The 16,708-nt window shown below is 42.1% G+C and overlaps 1 protein-coding gene across 3 annotated transcripts in view; it reads right to left on the reverse strand.

Moving 5' to 3' along the window:
* The window catches only part of PPIF (peptidylprolyl isomerase F), a 446,984-nt gene that overhangs the window by 43,082 nt on the left and 387,194 nt on the right, over window positions 1–16,708 (reverse strand). The gene's annotated exons all lie outside the window — the stretch shown is intronic.

Raw genomic sequence — 16,708 nt, forward strand, 5'->3', positions numbered from 1 at the left:
CTGGATGGAGGGAAAACCAGGGCTGCAACAGTGAATACACTCTGTCATCTACATTTATGGTAAGTGTACACAACTGTACTATGTTCTTCGTGTTTCACTGTTGCAGTCATTACATTTGGGTAGATTCCCAAAGCTATGGTTGGGAGGAGGAATTTAGATAGCATTAGGACCACCTATAAAGCCCTGCAAGACTGCAGTGGCAAAGCAAGTTCTGGATTTAGAGAAAATTGGCAAATGATAATGCCTGGTGAAAGTATGTACAAAACTCCAGGTAGCAGCTTCTAGGATGTTCCTGGTAGTGACTCCTCTGAGAGGCTGTAGAGGTAGATGCAGCCCCGGTGGAGTGAGGTCTGATCCCCTGTGGGATAGGTTTTCCATGGTGCTTATAGCAGAACTGAATGCAAAGGCCTATCCATTTAGAAATGGTTTGCTTTGAAATCGCCTTCCCCTCTGCAGCAAATGCCACCAGCAGTTGTTCAGATTTCCTTTGAAGTTTAGTCCTGTCCAAGTAGAATCTAAGTTGTCTGTGCACATCTAAGGAATGCAGTATCCGTTCCCCTTTGTTCTGTGGATTGGGCAAATGAATGGACTGATTAAGAGCCGCACTGGATACCACCTTGGGCATGAAGGATGGACTGGTTCTGAGAGACACTCTGCCTGCATGAAAGATGACGAAAGGCTCCACTACCATAAAGGCCTGGAATTCAGATACCCTTCTTGCTGAAGTGATTGCTAAAAAGAAAGCTGTTTTCCAAGAAATAAATTTTAAGTCTGCAGTAGCAGCTGGCTCAAAAAGAGGTAGAGTGAGTTCTCCAAAACAAAGTTAAGGTCCTAGGCTGGGGTTGGAGCTCTCCTGGGTGGTCTCAACTTTTTTGCCCCACTGAGGAACTGCTTGAGCACTGGATGAGAGAAGAGGGGAGGTTCTGTGTAATAATGAGCTGAAATGGCTGAGGCGTGAATTCTGATGGAGGAAAAAGACAGGCCCTTGTGAAGCATCTCAGTTAAGTATTGTAAAATCTGAGGTAAATTGGGCACTGCTGTGCTCATCCCTTGAGATTGGTTCCAGGCACAGAATATTTTCCATTTTTCAGCATAAGATTTTCTAGTACTAGGCCTCCTTGCCTCTAAAATGATATCCATCACAGGTTTACTGAGGAATGGTACAGGAGAGATTAGGTAATTAGCCAGGCTGCTAGGTTCAGTGTTAGAAGCTGAGAGGGTGCAGAATCTGGTTCTCCTGCTGAGACAACAGGGAAGGGGTCTGAGGCAGGTGCCATGGGGATAACCATGACACACTGCGCAGGAGGGGGTACCAGTGTTGGCGTGGCCAGTCTGGGGCAATCAAAATCATCCTTGGTTTGTCCCGTTTGGTTTTTTAGTAGTACTTTGGAGAGGGGGGGGGAAGGCATAGACTGATAGGTTTTTCCAGCTGAAGGACAGAGCATCCACCTTCCAGGCTCGTTTGTGGGGAGTCCTTGTGCAAAAGTTGTCCAATTGGTAGTTCTAGGGAGAGGCAACCAGTTCTATATCTGGGCTCCCCCATTTGCTTGTCAACATGTTGAAAATCCTTGGTTCCAGTTTCCACTTGTGTGGGTCCATGAGGTTTCTGCTTAGTCCGTCTGCCAGTGTATTTAATTTTCCTGGCAGGAATTGAGCTTGTAGGTGCACTTGGCAGCTCAAGGCTGTGTTCCACAATGCCATAGCTAGTCTTCAGAGGGGCTAAGAATGTATACCCCCCCTGCTTGTTTATGCACCACATAACAATGGTGTTGTCTGTCTTTACCATTAGTTGTCCTGGAAGAATGTGGTCCTTGAAGGCTGTCAGAGCATTCTGTGCAGCTAACATTTCTTTTTGATTGATATGCAGATGCCTTTGACTTGGGTTCCATTTGCCCTGAATGGACTTCCCTGCCATGTGAGCCCCCCATGCATAGTCTGATACGTCTGTTGTTAGGGTTTGGGCAGCAGGGGGTGATTTGGTGGCAGGCCTCTACCCACCAAAGGAACTCTAGGCGTAGGCAAGGTATGATAGGAGTCATTGCTTGTAGATCCTGAGAATGTTGACACCATAGGCTTTTTAGATACCACTGTAGTTTCCTCATATGCAGTCTTGCATATGGAATTAGAAGACTGCATGAGGCCATGAACCCCAAGGCTTGCAGTACTTGTCTTGCAGATAGCAGGGTCTTTGTAGCCACTTGTTTGAAAGTAGGGTGTCAAATGAATTTGTTTCTCTGGCGTGAGGAAAGCCATCTGGGAAGTTGTATTCAAGCTTGCTCCCAGGAATATATTTTGTTGACAGGGTACCAGGTGTGATTTCTTTTTGTTTATGGTGTACCCCAGACAAGTTAGAACCCTTTGTACAAAGGAGAGATGATTCAAAAGTATGTCCTGGCTTTCTGCCTGAATTAGACAATCATCCAGGTATGGGTATATTTGAATATTTGCCTGCAAAATGCAATAACTTGAGCTAGGCACTTTGTGAATACCCTGGGTGCAGTGGATAAGCCAAAGGGCAGTGCAGAGAACTGCTAGTACATGTAGCCTGCTTTGAAGCGTAGGTATCTTCTGCAAGATTTCCTGATTGGGATGTGCAGGTATGCTTCTTTTACATCTAGTGTTGCCAACCAGGCATCTTTGCCTATCATAGGAAGCAACTGGTGAAGAGTCAGCATCTTGAATTTTGGAATCTCCAAAAAGGTGTTTAGAGTAGACAGGTCCAGGATAGGACGCCATGAATTGCCCTTTCTGGGCACCAAGAAAAGTCTGGAGTAGAAACCTCGCCCCTTTTCCTTTTCGGGTACCAATTGAATAATCCACATGCTTAAGAGAGAAAACTTGTTTTTGGGCCTTTGCCCACTGATTTGGGGGTAGGTCTGGCCACACGCTTGGTGTTGGCAACGTGTGGAAGTGAAATCTGCATCCCTGGGACACTATATATACAACCCATTTGCCCTGGGTAATGAGTTTACAATTCTTTGCATGAAGAGCGACCCCCCCCCCCCAAAGGGGCAGTCAGTTAAGTGCTTGGAAATTTTAAAAGGAAGTCATTGAGACAGCTTACCATGGGAGGAAATTTTATTATTCCCAGATTTGGAAGTGGAGGCCCCCCACTGCTTAGTCCTTTGCGTACCCTGGGACTGCAGCCTGGGAGCTCTGCTGGATCTGGGTTTGGACTGAGAAGGTCTGGAAAAGGCAGGAAAGGACCAATTCTTGGAAGGCCAAAGCCTACTAAATCTCGGAGGTTGTACTTGTAAAAAAATCTTTCAGTTAGCATAGATTTAGCTTTTCTTTCCATCTTTTTAAGAACTTCTTCTGCCTTGTTGCCAAACAGGCGGTCCTGGCTTAGAGGAGCATTTTGCTTTAACTTGATCTGGTAGGGATTGCTCCTTAAGCCAAGCATGCATTCCAAGTACAAACCCAGTTACCGCAGCCCTGCAAGATGCCTCTAGAGAGTCAAAACCACATTGCAAAGTATGTTTTCCAACCTGTTCTGCTGAATGCAAAAATTCCTTATTTTCAGCACAATCAGGAAACATTTCCTGTTTAAGTAATCAATAATATGCTGCTGATACTTCAACATATGAAACTGGCAGTTTAAGGCCCTAATTACCAAAGCTGCATAAGTGTATACCTTCTTACCCCATCTATCCAGCACCCTGGAGTCTCTATCAGAGGGGGTAGGATTTTTGGCAGTAGTAGCTTTAATGCCCTTAGGCCCCTGTGAAATGGTCTCAGGATCCACAGTAGGATTCTTGAAAAGGAACTTGTGAGAGTCAGGGACCCTGTAATATCTATCACGTTTCCTGGGAGCAGGAGGTAAAGAGTCAGTGGCCAAGCTAAATTCTGCAAACGCATCAACAATGTCTAATACAGGAGGTATGGCTAAAGTACTGTGCTGGGGCAGGAGTAAGAAATCCCTAAGCCTCTTTTTAGAATCGGAGAAATCCTGACTTTCCCAACGAAAATGCTCTAGGAGAGTATGCAGGGTTTCACCAAAAGAGAAATCCTCTGGGGGAGAAGCAGAGGGAATGGAGTCCTCAGCATCAGAATCCTCATAGGTACAGAATGGTAAATCCTGGTCATCAGAGGAAACAGAATTGGTCAAAGTATCATAAACAAACTCATTCCTAGGTCTCTTAGAGGGGGAAGGCTGGCTTCCCCCGATTAAAGTAATAAGGTCTTCAGCCATTCTTATCTGTTTTTTAGGCATAGAGGCCTGACCATGTGGTCTGGGTGTCAGTTTTTTTAGGCACGGTTCGAGATTTACGCCTTGAAGAAGAAGATGGCGTCTGTTTAATATGCAAGTCAGTAGGCCTAAATACACTCACAGAAGCCGGTGCCTGCACAGCGGCTCCGGACCCATCCAAGGTACAAACATCTGCAGGTTCCACAGCTGAAGCATCTCACGGCATATCGGACACCAAATGGGTCTCAGTAGAGGCCTGCGAATCGGAAGTAGTGGGCATCAGAGGCTGCAAAAGCACCTCACTGAGTATCGGCGAACTGGCGACTGGCTTAGGAGAAGCGTTGTTGGCAGCTTTGGACCTAGACGGCCTGTCTTTGTCTTTACCTTTGCGTTTTTTCAGAATGTTGGTAGTCTGATAGTGGACCGAAGACATATCAGGATAATTGAACCGAGCACCAAAATATTTAGAAGCGTAACTATACAGACGATGGATAGTTCGTGGTTTAAATAAGGCACAAAACCGACAGAGACGTACGTCGTGGTCTGGGCCTAGGCAAGGAATACAGTACGAATGAAAATCTTTATGAGGTATTTGCTTTCCACAAGTAATGCAATTATTTACTTTTACTGATATCGGTTAAGAGCAAGAAAAAGCTTCCCCAACGGGGTACTTAGCTTTTAGTTGAAGACTTCTGTTCTGAAACTCAAAAACAAAAATTTCAGGAGTCGGCCGACAGGCACTTGCGAACTGCTTCTGCTTCGGGCACCGCACGGCAAGAAAGACTGACGTAATGGCGTCGGCTGCATGTTTTATACACCTGACGACTTGACATAATGGAAGAAGGGACAGCAACCAACGCAGGACCCAAGACTTTGTTAATCAGACCGACTGAGGGCTACCTGGAAGCAGATAACCCAAATGTAATGACTGCAACAGTGAAACACGAAGAATATCTGGGAATTGGATTTAGCAACTGGAACAGTTTCTGCAAAACGATTGACCTGTGGAATGTTCAAGTCACTTTCTGGAACAGAATCAGACTTTTGAACACATTATGGTCTGGAAACAATGCCAGACTCATTCTCCGATTTAGGATTTGCATCACAGATACAATGTTGTGATTGAAATGATGATGATTCTGATACAGGAAGTAAATGCCTGCAATTCCAGCTATACTCCATACCCACGGAACTTACCAAATATTATCTTGGCTAAGTACAGATGCCTGTAATCGGTCCTGTTCAATCAAAACCTTTCATTGTCTGAATTTGTACAGTCTTTTCTTCCCTCAACGAATGAAGAAAGCTGCTAAATCTGTCATAGGTAGGTACTAGTCTATCGGCCCATGGGCCTATGTAAGCCTAGCCAGCAAGGTTCCCTGGCTTACTCCACCCAAGAAAGTTATTTTCCTATGCCACTGTCGAGCAGAGACACAGAAGTGATCCCCGGGGTGTATTTCCTATTTCCCATCCACTCATCAAGATTTTTCTTTAAGAGTGCTAATGAAGAACTTTGCTTGACATAGATGGGTAGCCTGCTCCAGAGTATGGGAAGTCTCTGGGACAGGAATCTATCCCTCCAGCATGTCCCGTTTATTCTGGTGACAAGGTTTAGGTCCCTAGAGCGTGTAGCTTGGAGGGATTGGGATTTCTTTAGGTGTAGCATGTCCAACAGCTCTGGGTTTGACATAGCTTTATATGTTAGGCAGAGATCACCTCGGAGTAGGTGATATGCTACGGAGTAAAGCTGGAGTTTTCTGAGGCGGTCAGTGTAGGGCATTTGTTTGAGGCCAGTAATTCTCTTTGTGAGGTACTTCTGTGGCCTTTCCAGCTGCTGCAGATGTCTTGTGAGGTACATTCCAAAAGGGGCGTTGTGCTCTATAATAGGTCTGAGTGTCGAGTAGAGGGGAACAATGACCTCTTTTGTCCTGGATGAGAACCCTTTTATGATGTGTGCCACGTAGAAGGACTTCCTGACTACTGCGGCGATGTGACTATCAAAGGAGAGACTACTGTCCACCTGGGTCCCAAGGTCTCTTATCACGCATTCGCTGTTAAGTAGATTTGCTGCCTATGTGGTAGTTCATGGGTACAGAGTTTATAATCATAACTAGATTTCTGGATATTACTCTTCTTAAACAATTGAGCCTTGACGGTTTTAGTGTTCTTAGAGTTAGGCTGCAACAATATGGATGAAATAGGTAGTTTCATTCTAGTTTGTCTGTAAAGTAGTCTTTGAGCAGGTAGGCCAAGAATATCATCACCAGATATGTTTCTGAGATTAAGTAGATTAAAGAATACATCAGTATTGTCACGCTTCGATTTCAAGTAATTGCCTTGCACTCTGGACAGCTCTTTGAGCCAGGCCATTGGACTGCGGACATTCAGGACTACTACCAATACTATCAAGTCCCATTATCTTGCAAATTTCTGGAACAACTGGCTGGAACATTGAGTACCATTGCCAAAAATAAAGTTTGTGTGGACTACCATGAACTGAGAAATGTTTAAACTTGGTGATAACAGATCAATCTCAAACCAATTTGAATAAGAGTGTTGACTGTTCCACTCAAAGATATCAGCTGCAACTGTAGACAGAGGTAGTTCAGGTTTTGGATTTAGCTGAAGCATTCCTCTTTCAAAATGCACTCTGGTACTATTACATACTGAACAAGAAGAAAGAACGCTGTCGATATCTTTTGATAATGAAGCCCAAAATACTAATTCTCTTGCTCTTCTCTTAGTGGATAACAAACCTGGGTGACCACGATGCAAAATCAAAATATATTCTTGTTGTAAGGAAGCTGGAACAATTTTAGGACCTTTGAAAATAACGCCCTCTTTCATCAATTCATCTCTGTATGGAAAATATGACTGCATCCAAGGTGAAACATTAGATTGCTTTGACAGCCAACTGACATTGATGCTGTGATTAAGCTTTTGTGAAACTGATCAGTCATAGTTACACACTGACATTACATCAAAGTCAAAAGTTTCGGCATCAAGCTGATCTACTGTACTTTTAGGTGATCTGGATAAGGTATCAGCCAGATACAGTAATTTACCTTTAGTGTAGACCATTTTGAAATTGTTTTTTTGCAATTTGAGCATCATTTTTTGTAATCTCGCTAGAGCAGAATACACAGGTTTCTTTAGAATAGTAACTAGAAGCTGATGATCAATTTCAATCTCGACAGCATGACCATAAATATAATCATGAAACTTGGAAAAGGCAAAAACTATCGCCAAAAGCTCTTTCTCAATTTGAGCACAATGCATCTCAGTTTGAGTTAGTGTCCTAGATGCATAAATTACTGGTCTGCCCTCTTGAAGAATAACTGCACTAAGAGCAAAATTTGAAGCATCACAAGAAACAACTGGTGTATTCACATCATAGTGTCAACGGGGGGGGGGGGCAATTTTCTGCTTAAGGTTTTCAAATGCCTTTTGGTGATGTTCCAGCCATAACCATACAACATTTTTATGTGTTAGCTCTCTCAATGGCGCTGACAACTCACTAAAGTCTGTCATAACTGCCTAAATAGTTGACCGTGCCCAGAAAACGCTGTAGACTTTGCACATTGTCTGCTGCTGACATAGCTGTTTGGTCGGATCAGGTCTTAAGCCTGTACTTGTGAACAAATGACCTATGTATGTAACTTCTGGAAGCTTAAATTTAAACTTTAGAAGTTTGAGCTTCAAATTTACTTCACATGCTCAGTCATGCTCGGCTTCGCTACTGCCTCCAACTAATAGATCGTCTACTATTACGGCACAAGGATAACCTGAACAAAATTTGTTCCACTGCATGCTGGAAATCTTCACTTGCAGAGTTTATTCCAAATGGCATCCTCAGGCATCTGCCAAACGAAGTACCAAAAGTAGTTAGAAACAAGGATTTGCGATCAAGCATTTCTTGCCAAAATGAACTTGTTGCATCCAAAACAGCAAATACAGTGGGATTCGATAGTAGAGCTGCAACTTCAACTGTACGCATTGGATGAGGTCTTTATTTTAATGCTCCGTTCAAATCTCTAAAATGAATGCATACTTTGATTTTGTGTGAGTCTTTCTTGTGAGCAGCTACCAGATGACATCCATTCACGTTTGGTTCTGACTGGACAAATCACACCTTGCTAAACCATCTTATTCAACTGAGCCTTAACTTTATTTTGCATTGCAACTGGAATTCTTGCTGCTCTGACTACTAGCGTGACCTCAATGTCTAACTTCATAGAATACACAACTGGAAGTTTGCCCAATTTATCGAAAACATCAGCTTATTCTGAGAAAATGGTTTCAGAAAAACTAGAACTTGGAACTGCACTCACATGATGAACCTCTTTAGCAAAAGAAAGCAGATTCATTGTCAAACTATCTTTGAGAGCCAATAAAGACTGCATTGGTTGTCGGACTACACAGAACAGCTTCATAGATTCATAGATTAGTACTAGGCTAACTGACCTTGCAAGCCATTTTAAGCCTAGCCAATTATCCCCTGTGAGATTCAAACCCTGTACCTTGTGTTTGTATGGCAAACACCTTAACCATTAGGCCACCCTCCCAGTTTTCAACCAAATAACATGAAAGTATCACTGAACCTTCAGTTTAAATTTTTTCACCTCCATATGCAACAAGTCTCGCACTGCCGGTAACATTAAATTGTTCATTGGTTCTCACTTTTGCAAATGTATCTGCTGACATAATATTGCACTTTGACCCAGTGTTTACTTTGAGTTCTGTGGATTTCCATTGATTCGAACTGTAAAAAATACTTCACTCCTTGTTAACAAGTTTACTGTGTCAACTCTTTCCCCAAGTACTGATGCACGATCCACTTAGAAAGCTGAATGTTTTGGTTCTACTTGATCAACCTGCTTCTTTGTGCGATCTTTCTTTACAACTGTGTGAGGCTTACTTGATTTGCAGCATTTTTGGAAATTACTCCTCCCCCCCTTTTTTTTTAAACACTTGTGGCATTGCTGACCATACAGTAATCATTTCTCTCTCTTAGATTCATGATTTGCACCACAATTGTGACAGTTAACAATGAGGCTAGACTTAGGTTTTGGTGACTCACGTTTGTGTTTAACAGAGCTGGCAGTGGACCTTGCACCTTTTCTGGAACTTTGTGGAAAGCTTTGTATCTTCTTCGTAAACCCTGTGGCTGCCCCTTGCTTAGGCCTGTTTCTGTTTGCCACGTGTTGCATACTATCTACGTTTTCTCTGGCGCTTAATGAAACCATGCTTTTTTGTCACCCGCAACCATATTCATATGCCTGTCACCTCATGGATCTAACAAATCTCTGTAGCTTTACTCAAAGTTAAATCACTGTCACAAAGTAAAATCTCTCTCACTGCAGCACTATTAACACCACACACAAGTCTGTCCTTTATCAGCTCATCTTTCAAATCATCAAACTTGACACATTTTAGCTCTATTTCTTAAGTCACTGATATAAGCTGCAAACGTTTTGCCGGTTTTCTGATTTCTTATGTAAAACAAATGCCTCTCTAATGTAACATTCGTCTGAGGGTTGCACATTTCTCTAAACTTGCGCTTCAAACACTCAGGGTCTTGCTTTGATTCAGCTTGCACAACAATATGGTGGTCTGCATCTTCACCTTCACACACTGCTGGCACATACACAAATGAACACTCTCTTTCTATGGCTTCTATGCTAGATTTAACAAAATGAATGCCTTGGCATGTGCCTCTATCTGCATGAGCTGCTTGTATAAAAATATGAGGTTTTCGAAATTCGTCTGCCATATTAACACATACCAGTGAAGGGTCTTGCAAACAGGCACGAATATACATACACACATACGTGCATCAGTAATTGGCATAAACACAATTTGCTCAATGTCTTTGTGCTCTGAACTTATACCTTTTCTCTTCAAGCTTATTGGAATTATACAAATGAACAATCTTGTAGCGCTTTCGAATAACTGGACTTTGCAAAATAAGCTCATCAGGCTTCCTGATGCTTTATTGTACTTTGTGAAAACTTTTCAGACTTCGACGCTTTACTCCGTTTTATAAAGTAACTTTGCAGATTTCTCGATGCTTTGCTATACTTTGCGAAATAAAGTTCTCAATACTTTGCCATGCTTTGTGAAATGACTTTGAGCTATCAATTTTTTCTTGAAACTTTATGGAATAACTTTTCAGACCTTTCTATGCTTTATGGAGCTTAGCGGAATAATCTCTCTGATTTTTCAATGCTTTATGAAATCTTTGATTGGTAAATGCAAAATTGCTAAAGTCACTTATCGTCACTCGTTATGCTTTCAGAACCGGTAAAGGTAAAAATGCCAAAGTAATGCACTTTCAGAATCGGTAAAGGTAGAAAATGCCAAAGTAATGCACTTTCAGAATCGGTAAAGGTAGAAATCCCAAAGTAATGCACTTTTGGAATTGGTAAAGGCAGAAATGCAAAAGTAAATTGCTCTCAGAATTGGCAGAGACAGAAATGCTAACGTAATTGCTTTCGGAATTTTATCGATAAAAGCAAGAATGCTAAGAATCGGTAAAGATAGAAAATGCCAAAATAATGTTTCATCACCTGAAGTTGACTCTAAGAAACATTTGAAAACTTTACGATGTAGCTGAGCAATTCACAAGCACTACAATACTCTTGTACTCTTTTGTAAGAAACACCTTTTGCCAATGCAAGAAATGTATCAAGCAACTATACAATGTGAATAAATCAGACTTCTGTTTCCCAAATTCAATATCTTCTGAAGTAATTGTACTTTGCAAATGACTGTATGCAGCACACTGAAATGTCCCCAAAATGGCGGTACCTTGCTAGGCAAGTCTTTAAAGTACAAGAAGATCTCTGTAATGGCAGCACTTTGTGAAAAGACACACTCAGCACAAGAAGTTTTCTCCAAATAGCTATGCTTTGACTGGTGGATTACACAAAATAGTTGCACCTTACACACAGAGAACTTTTTGAAACACATGCACAGTAATAACCACACAATGTGAGCACTTTTACACACTCTAAGATGCTTTGAATAACTTTAATTACACCTTTGATACAATGCAAAGTCGTAGTTATACCCAAACACAGCACCTTGCCCAAACACAAGCAGTCGCCTTGCTTTATTTTTGTTTACTGTGCCCTTTTTCTATTATATTCTTTACATGTTTAATCTCTTTTTATGCTGAACGTACTTTTCTTGTGCTCGCTTTACTTTAAACAGGCACAATTCTACCTTACACCCACTTGTTCTGCCTTAAACATGCTCATTTTGCCTTAAACATCCTCGTTTTGTATTTTAAAGTTAATAGTCTTGTCAAATACTTTTATCGTAAACATTGTCTTAGTTAACCAACTTTTTTTTTGTACTTTCAACTTGCCTGATGGTTTGTGCCCTTGTAATGCCTTTTCATACCCCCTTTGGCATTGAGCAAATAATTCATATTATGCCTCATTACCTTTGATTCTTTCGGATTGTGTTTGTACTGTTTTCTCTTGGCTTTGCCTTTGCTGTCATCTTTACATCTCATGGCTCCAAATGTTCTTCTCTTATCCATCCCGGTTCTGACACTACGTTGCTTTCGTGTTGTACACGAATAAATGACTCTTTGTGGGTTCTGTTTAAGCAACTTTATTCTATACAAACATCACTATAGAGGCTATTGACTGACTTAAGTAACTTGTATACAGTAACTACTGAGATCATACAGGCTTACTCTCTGGCTGCTTCTACAAAGTAGCACTAGGGATTGCACATGTCTGGAATTTATATGTGCACTCACAGCCTCACATGATTCTCAAGGACAAGACAGACACACACAGAGACACACACAGACACACACACAGAGACACACACAGAGACACACACACACAGACACACACACACAGACACACACACACAGACACACACACACAGACACACACACAGACACACACAGAGACACACACACAGACACACACAGAGACACAGACACACACAGACACACACACACACACACACAGACACACACACACAGACACACACACACAGACACACACACACAGACACACACACACAGACACACACACACAGACACACACACACAGACACACACACACAGACACACACACAGACACACCTCTGAGCTATGGCAGACATCTCCTCTACTGCAACATGAGTACGTTTTCATTATGAAGGTGCTGTTTGCTTAAGCCCCCTATTTTCTTTCTTGCCCCAGTACAAATTCTCACCATATAAAGATAGATAATTTATAGTTGGAATAATCAATCCAGCAGTTTGGCATATACTCCAGAACCAGCATACTGCACAGCATTATGTACACAGACAATTCTATAAGCACTATTACAGCTATAAGCACTACATTACATACATAGGTAAATCAAAACACACTATTATGTACACGGGCAATGCTATAAGCACTCATTACGTACACAGGTAAAGCAATAAAGTGCTCTATTACATGGATAGGTAATGCAATAAGTGCTCAGTTACTTATCTAGGTAATGCTATCCACACTATTACATATATAGGTAATGCAATAAGTGCTCTATTATGTACATAGGTAATAGCGCTCAATTACTTATCTAGGTAATGCTATACACACTATTACATATATAGGTAATGCAGTAAGCATTCTACTGAGTACATATGTAATGCAATAAGCACTTTATTATGCAAATAGGTAATACAATAACTACACTATTATGTACACAGATAATGCCAGCAAAGTAAAGCAGCTGACAGACTTACCATCCGAGATATTTAATGCATAAAATATTGAAGCCCTTCTGCACCTCCACACACTCATCCATCTAATATATCTCAACTCCTTGATCATACAACAGTGAAGAAAAATACAAACCTCAACTGCTTTGTATGAAAATCTTGTAGTAAAACTCCTTACAGGCATTCAAACCAATGCCACACAGATGCAAAAACTTGTACATACAAATTAATAGCTCTTACACAAATAAAACATTCACAAAGAAAAACACGTCATGTTCAACCAAATAGAAATGTACCCATGTTCAACCAAATAGAAATGTACCAAAATAAAAGTCCCAATTTAATAAAACAAAGTTAAAACTGCCATTACATCCATCCACACACACATATTTTTTACATCTATAAATACAGTGCAATGAAAAAGTATTTGCCCCCTTCCTGATTTCTTATTTATTTGCATGTTTGTCACACTTAAATGTTTCAGATCATCAAACAAATGTAAATATTAGACAAAGATAACCCAAGTAAACACAAAATGCAGATTTTAAGTGATTTTTTTTCCCCCTTAAATAAAATCAACTATCCAAACCTACATGGCCCTATTTGAAAAAGTAACTGCCCCTAAAACCCAGTAACTGGTTGTGCCACCCTTAGCAGCAACAACTGCAATCAAGCGTTTGCGATAACTGGAAATGAGTCATTCATTCTGCTGTTGAGGAATGTTGGCCCACTCTTCTTTGCAGAACTGTTTTAATTCAGCCATATTGGAGGGTTTCTGTGCATAAGCCGCCTTTTTAAGGTCATGCCACAGCATCTCAATTGGATTCAAGTCCGGACTTTGACTAGGCCACTCCAAAACCTTCATTTTGTTTTTTTATGCCATTCAGCGGTGGACTTGCTGGTGTGTTTTGGATCATTGTCCTGCTGCAGAACAAAGTGTGTTTCAGCTTGAAGTCACGAACTTATGGCCAGACATTTTCCTTCAAGATTTTTTGGTAGACAGCAGAATTCATAGTTCCATCCATCAGAGCAAGTTGTCCAGGTCCAGAAGCAGCAAAGCAGCCCCAGACACTCATACTACTACCACCATGTTTGACTGTTGGCATGATGTTCTTTTTCTAAAATGCTGTTACTTTTACGCCAGATGTAACGGGACACACACCTCCTAAAAAGTGACAATAGCCTTTATGTTCTTTTTGGTCAGCAGGGGTTTTCGCCTTGGAACTCTACCATGCATGCCATTTTTGCCCAGCCTTTTTCTTATGGTCGAGTCATGAACACTGACCTTAACTGAGGCAAGTGAGGCCTGCAGTTCTTTAGATGTTGTGCTGGGTTCTTTTGTGACCTCTTGGATGAGTCGTTGCTGCGCTCTTGGGCAAATTTTTGTAGGTAGGCCACTCCTGGGAATGTTCACCACTGGTCCAGGTTTTCTCCATTTGTGGATAATGGCTCTCACCGTGGTTTGCTTGAGTCCTAACGCTTTAGAAATGTCTTTGTAACCTTTTCCAGACTGATAGATGTCAAGTACTTTGTTTCTCATCTGTTCCGGAATTTCTTTAGATCGCGGCATGATTTCTTCCTTTTCGGGATCTTTTGGCCTACTTCACATTGTCTGACAGGTTCTATTTAAGTGATCTCTTGATTCAACAGGTCTGGCAGTCATCAGGCCTGGGTGTGGCTAGTGAAACTGAACTCAGCTTTCCCAAAAATGTGATTAAAGAATAGTTGTGTAAAATCTTGCCACATCCATAGATATAATTCTCTTCCATGTTGCAGTAGTCATACTGTGGGATTTCCAGCCTTCAGGTGACCCGACATCAGCTCTTATACAAAAACTTAAGCCTGGCTGCTGTAGGCGCATGGGACGTCACACGTAGGGCCATAAACCTGAAGTATAAATGTGACGGCATGCACAAACCTCAGAACTTGAAGCCCAGAGAAGAGACTACAAGGCCCAGGAGACAAAAGTAAATGTCTTAGCAGGGCTGCAATGATGGCCTGCAGTGAGGGTATACCCTAGAGAAGACAGATGATATCAGGGGGATGGAGGGTGGGAAGGAATACTGCAACATGGAAGAGGACATCTACGGTTATGGTAAGATTTTACACAACTATTCTATGTCCTTCTATTCCCATGTTGCAGTATTCATACTGTGGGAGAGTACGACAGCTAAGAGGAAAGTTGGGAGGTGGCAAAAGTGGAGGATTCAAGGAATCCTTGCAGGATTGCCCTGGTAAATCCTGCCCTGGCCCTAGATACCTGGTCCAGTATGTAGTGCTTGGTGAAGATATGGACTGTGGACCAGGTGGCTGCCTCCATGATGGAAGCTGTGTCTAGTTCTTTCATGAAAGCCTTAGAGGTAGCCATGCCTCTGGTAGAATGCACTCTCATTCCTTGAGGCAATGGTTTGTGGTGATGAGAGTAGCAAAAAAGGATGATTTCCTGATCCAGGAGGAGATAGTTTGGAGACTGCCTTACCAAAGTCCCTGGGATTGAAGGAAATGAACAGTTGGTCAGATTTCCAGAAAGACTTGGTTTTGTCCAAGTAGAATCTCAGTTGCCTATGTACATCTATAGGAACGGAGGATCCTCTCCGCGGAGTTGGTAGGAGAGGGAAAGAAGGTGGGTAGGCGAATAGACTGGTTTAAGGAAAGCTTGTTCACTACTTTGGGCATAAAGGACGGGCTTGTGCGAACGAAAACCCTGTCATTGTGGAAGGTGGTGTAAGGAGGGCAAGCCATCAGGGCCTGTAATTCAGACACTCTTCTAGCAGAGGCAATGGCCACTAAAAAGATGGTTTTCCATGTGCACATTTGAAGAGATGCTGTGCTGGCTGGCTCAAAAGGGGGTAGAGTAAGCTTTTCTAGCACGAAGTTGAGATCCCAGGGAGGAGGAATGGGCTTTCTTGGTGGTCTGATGTGTAAGACCCCTCTCAGGAAAAAGTTTTACATACAGTCTAGAGAGAAGAGGCGGCTGCAAAGGCAAGCAAGCAGAAATGGCTGAGAGATGGACTTTGACAGAAGAGTAAGCTAATCCCTCCTTAATGAGTCCACAGGTATAGTTCACGACCAGAGAATTATCTGCTAGAAATGGGTCCTTGTTTCTCAGAGAAGACCATTTCAAGAATCTCTGCCATTTAGACAAGTAGTATTTTTTCTAGTTGTTGGTTTCCTGGCCTCCCTCAGGACAGAGAGCATGTCTTCTGAGTAGTGTTGTCTAAAAGGGATCAAAAGTTGATCACCCACAGAGTTAGTTGTTGTAAAGACAGTTGTGGGTGCAGGAGGGTTCCCTGTTGTGGAGTTAGCAGGTCCACTTGGAGGGGTAACTAGTGGTGATTGCCCTTGGCTAGTGAAAACAGAAGGGGGAACCAGTGTTTTCTTGGCCAACAGGGAGTCACCAGCAAGATTATTGGTTGTTCCTTCTTGACTTTCAGAAGGACTCTGTGAATTAGAGGAATGTCAGGGAAGGCATACACGAACATTCCCTGCCATGTAAATCTGAAGGCAGCCACTCCTCAGGCTAGTGGTGAACGAGTCCTCCTGCAAAATCAGTTTAGTTCTCTGTTCTGGGGGAAAGACAAACAGATCCACTTGTGGTGTACCCCACCGATGGACTATATGTAGGAAGGTATCCCTGTGCAACATCCATCCGTGTTGCAGAGATGTGGTTCTGCTGAGCAAGTCTGCTTGCTTGTTTTCCTGAGATGGGATATAAGAGGCTTTCAGGAAGAGGTTGTGTTTTGCTGCTACTTCAAAGATTATCAGGGTTATCTGACATAACTGGTCTGCCTTTGCCCCTTC

Source organism: Protopterus annectens, chromosome 14.part0 (assembly GCF_019279795.1).
Source record: "Protopterus annectens isolate FY-2018-M chromosome 14.part0, PAN1.0, whole genome shotgun sequence".
Lineage (NCBI taxonomy): Eukaryota > Metazoa > Chordata > Ceratodontiformes > Protopteridae > Protopterus > Protopterus annectens.